Source organism: Carassius carassius, chromosome 34, assembly GCF_963082965.1.
Source record: "Carassius carassius chromosome 34, fCarCar2.1, whole genome shotgun sequence".
Classification (NCBI taxonomy): Eukaryota; Metazoa; Chordata; class Actinopteri; order Cypriniformes; family Cyprinidae; genus Carassius; species Carassius carassius.
Window position 1 is genome coordinate 10,125,976 of NC_081788.1, and position 4,794 is coordinate 10,130,769.

General features: G+C 35.8%; 1 long non-coding RNA gene across 2 annotated transcripts; it reads left to right on the forward strand.

Annotated features, from left to right (window-relative positions):
* The first annotated feature begins 1,942 nt into the window (after positions 1-1,942).
* On the forward strand, positions 1,943-3,056 carry LOC132115135 (uncharacterized). 2 transcript variants are annotated; one of them, XR_009425419.1, is made up of 4 exons: positions 1,943-2,100; positions 2,248-2,337; positions 2,458-2,515; positions 2,818-3,056. It is a non-coding gene; the product is annotated as an uncharacterized LOC132115135 (long non-coding RNA). The 2 variants fall into 2 exon arrangements; XR_009425420.1 differs by lacking the exon at positions 2,458-2,515 and having other exon boundaries at positions 2,878-3,056.
* Positions 3,057-4,794: the final 1,738 nt, after the last annotated feature.

Here is a 4,794-nt window from a genome sequence, read left to right on the forward strand (position 1 = left end):
GACTACTAAAAATTACAAATGATATATAATTTTATTTCAAATAAATGTAAAATTAAAAGTGAGTTTAATCCAAGCAGCTCAAGATCTTAGAATAGTTCTGCATCCTTCTGAGGTGTTCGCGGTGTTGCCATTTAAACATGTTAATTACAAAAACAAAACGTTTGTTGTACTGTCTCTGGAAAAATCAACAGTGATTGATCAGCCTTTATTTATGTACAGTATTGTAGACGTTATTACCTAGGCAAAGCAAAATTTGCTGAAATATATGCTACAGTAAGAGAGTCTGCATGGTTGTTCATCAGATGCCTGTCAAAGGTGAGTTCGTTACTATAGCAACAGTAAATCTGTCGTTATATCGAGAAAACAAACGTTCGTTATGTCGAGATAACGAGAAAATTGAGTCGTTATATCGAGAAAACAAACTTTCGTTCTGTCGAGATAACGAGAAAATTGAGTCGTTATATCGAGAAAACAAACTTTCGTTCTGTAGAGATAACGAGAAAATTGAGTCGTTATATCGAGAAAACAAACTTTCGTTCTGTCGAGATAACGAGAAAATTGAGTCGTTATATCGAGAAAACAAACTTTCGTTCTGTCGAGATAACGAGAAAAATTAAGTCGTTATAACGAGAAAACAAAAAGGAAAAAAAAATGGCCGCTTATAACTTCCGTAAAGTAAGGTTAACACAGTAAATAACGTTACATAATTTGCCATGCCTTTGATACCTTTTTGTAATGTAAATGTAATTCAGTGTTTTTTTTTCTTTTCTGTTTTGCAGTTTCTTCATATCACACACATCTCCAGCTCCTACAACATTAGTGTCCAGCAACTCTTTATGTAGCTCTTTCTCTCTTTCATATGTTATTCTATGGCATATTTTCACAGCTCAGAATCAGATTTGGATCAGTTCTTGTATTAACAGGGAACTTGAACTCGAAGCTCAAAGCTGAACTTGAAGAAGTTGTCAGGGAAGCTGAAGTACTTCACAGGTTCAACACTTCACAGGTAATGTTGAAGACATTTAGTTATAACTGATTCACTTTAATTTACCCTTACTTTATTTGTTAATAACCTTCCTTATAGTCCTTCCTTTCAAATATCTTCTCCACAGATAATTTCTAACATACTGTCTTAACGTGTATTTATTAAAACAACAACAACTTTTTCCTTTTTCTTTATTTCAGTTGAAATAGGAAGACCAAAGGGAGGCCTGTCAAACCCATCTTATTTTAGGAGAGGGATGAATTTGACCATCTTGTGTGTTTACGGTGAAGACCAAAAGCTTCAAAGGCAAACATTTCCAGTGGTACGTCTGTGTTTGTCTGAGCACCTCGACAGAACTTTACTGCAGTTACATTTTTCACCGAATGTGATGTTTTTAAACTTTTTTACACACCCCACGACCCCATCAGTATGAGCCCTGTGCTACGTCAAAGTATTAATAATTCTATAACTAATAAAACCTCTCCGCAAGTCTGGAAATGCTGTTTAACTTGTCATGTGACACATCAGATCTTCAGTTAATTTGGCCAAATTAGATCATTTAAGGCTGTTCACACCAAGAATAGTAACTACAATAACTATTTTAGCATTCACACCAGCAGACGATAAAGTAATGTTTATTATTATACACGCTGCAGTGATGTTCAAGCTTTGTAAAGTCAGCTGCATTCTGATTGGCTGTTTTTATTGTTCATCAGCTGGAAAATCTATTCCAGTGATGTTGTTCATTTGTGTCATTAAATGTTAAATAGTTGCAGTATGGATTCATCCTTGGTGTGAAGAGGTCTTCAAACTGCTTACAACAATCCTGCTAGCATGTAATCATACATAAAATAATTCAGAATAATCTAACTTGAAGATACAGCTTTCTTCCCTCTCATTTTGTTAAACTTCAACACAAGATTCTGCCTTTCTCTGCCTGGTTCTCTTCATCTTTGTCCTTTACTCCCTTCACTCACTCACACCTTCTCTCTTGCTCTGTTGTAAGATACAAACAGAGCGGATGGTTGCACGATGGCCTTTTTCAGTTTTGTCAACTGAACGTCTACTAGTGAGGCTCAGCAAGTTCTTGTCATGATCAGCCCTCTCCAAGAAAGGTTTGTAGAAAATCGTAATCAATATTCATTTAATCCTCTAACCTGAATCTTTTGGTGAATTAACTTAATTATATCTGTCTTAATTCATATGTTTAACCAGCAATAGTAATTAAACATGGGGTTAATAGACATATTTTTGTTTTACAGCTGAAGAGCAAAAACACAAAGAACATCAGTCCTGTTGGGGATGAGGAATGAACATGGCTCTATTGTCCCCAAACAGAAAAGACTGAAAAGGTGCTCATTCCCATTTATGTGTCTGTATTCAAGCAATGCAGTAGTACTGCATTTGATGTTGATCTCTATTCAAGTCAGTAATTATAATTTTTCACATATACATCTTTTTATAGCTCCTAGAATGAACAAATCATCAGTGAATCATTTCTGGAATTTGGGCAGAAAATGACTGAATATGGTGAGTACTGACACCTGCACCTGTATTCACCAAAACTATTTTTCTTATGGACTTATAGTTTTAGATTTTTTTTGAAGGAGGATGAATTCAGTTGATGGAGAAATTAAGAACGAGGCATGTTGTATATGAAGACTTCGGATGCAAAAGCCTTTAAGTTCTATCTGAAATGTTCTTCTAAAAAGAATTTTAGAATTTCAGGTGGAACTTAGAGGCCTTAGCATCTGAAGTCTTCATATGTACTATGAGTTTTCAATACATTACTGATTTGTTATGACTGCTTGTGTTATGTTCTACTTGTACAGAAAGACTGCAGTAGAAGGAAAGCTGAACTGAAAACATTTGTCTTCACTCACATGCTCCAGACGAAAGAGAAGCGGGTCTGAGGACCGAGATGGAGGAGTCAATGGTCACCAAGTGCAGCACTGCAGCCTGAAACTGTGAAGACTGGATTCCCAAACTACTCTGTGACAGCACAAATGTTACAGCCATAAAAGAAACTTCTCAACTGAGAGCACATACCTCCAACAACCTTCAACAGGAATCAATGATAGGTCCATTACAACAATTCTAAATAATAATATTATATATTGTTTATTGATTTACAACACCCAAAATGATTTTGTCTCTCCAGGGCCGTCAGAGACTCCAGCCACACGAGCCATGGATCGCTCTCACGGTTACCATCAGGCAGAACCAGTAGACTGCAAGACAAGTTCCTTCCACAGGCAATCAGACTGAACTGAACTCTTACCAGTAACACCACACACACACACACACACACACACACACACACACACACACACACCAGAAGCCTCATATGCACTGCACTCTATCAGTTACACTGGCTGGACTCTGACTCACTATTATTCTGCTCCCTGACATTCTGTTTTCACTAATTCATACCGTGCTGCACTGCAAAGGTATAGCTACAGTATAAAGTGATTGTTGTTTATTATTGTTTTCATTTTGTGCTCTCTGTACAGTATAATATTGCACTATATATTATTTTCTACCTGTATTGAGCCCTTATGTATACTGTGTATATTTTTAATACTGTATATGTGTTGCAAACATATTCACTACTTATCATACTGTCATGCTGCAGAGTTTGCACAAAAGCATTTCACCACCTGTGTACTTGCATTCAGGGTATTGTGATAATAAAGTGATTTGATTTGGTCACATGACTTGTTCATCAGTTGTACTGTTGTGCTGGATAACAATTGCAAATTGTTTGACATTGAACAAGATTATGATGGGACATGCTCAAGACATTTCACCATGTGTTCATCTGGGATTCTTCATCTGATTAAAATAATATTCTTTTAACATAACCCATTTTTATTTCACTTGAATATCAATTGTCTTAATATGTTATTTTATCTGTCTTTACACTGCATGCTAGTAAAATATTGAGTATGGTGTTGGATGATAAAGTATGGTGAATATTCTGTTTTAGGGATGGTGTTTGGTAAATAAATACACCATTTAATTTTGTAAACAATACAAATAATTACCATGGTTGTTTTAATTAAGACATTGAACATTTAGTCATATTAATGAAACATATTAATGAAATCAATAAAGAGACTGCATTAACTATATATTGCTGCAGGAACATGCACAATTGAAGGTGATGAATCAAGGAAAGATCGATATGAATCCTGGTTCTGTATTATAATGAAGATGATCATGCACATTACTGATATCTAGCACCTGAGGAGGACAAAGATGAGACATTCTTTACAGAGATTTATGAATTAGGTCTTTTATATTATGATTCTTTGCATTGCATGAATTGTATGGCTTTTGCACCATAAACTGCACACATTGTCTTACTAAAGCCCCTTTCACACTGCACGTTGGACCCAGAAAATTGCCGTAACATTGCCGGATCGCCTACTGTGTGAACGCAAACGCATCACAGGATTGATCCCGGGTCGGGGACCTAGTAACATTGCCGGGTTCAGTCCCGGAACGATTGCTTTGTGTCAGAGATTCGATATGGGCTGTGGGATACGACAAGGATGTCCTATATCACCCTTTCTCTTCATATTGGTTACTCAAGTCATGGCAGCTCATATCAAAAAAGTAAGTTTTCAAGGAATTTCAGTGTTTGGTAAAGAGATTAAACTTAGCCAATAAGCAAATGATACTACAATTTTTGTTAAAAATAGTGAAAAAGTAGATTAACTTATTAAATGTATTGAAGAATTTTCCAGAATCCTGGGATTGAAGATGAATAAGTCCACTTTATTCTCTCTTAAAGATTGTTTCCT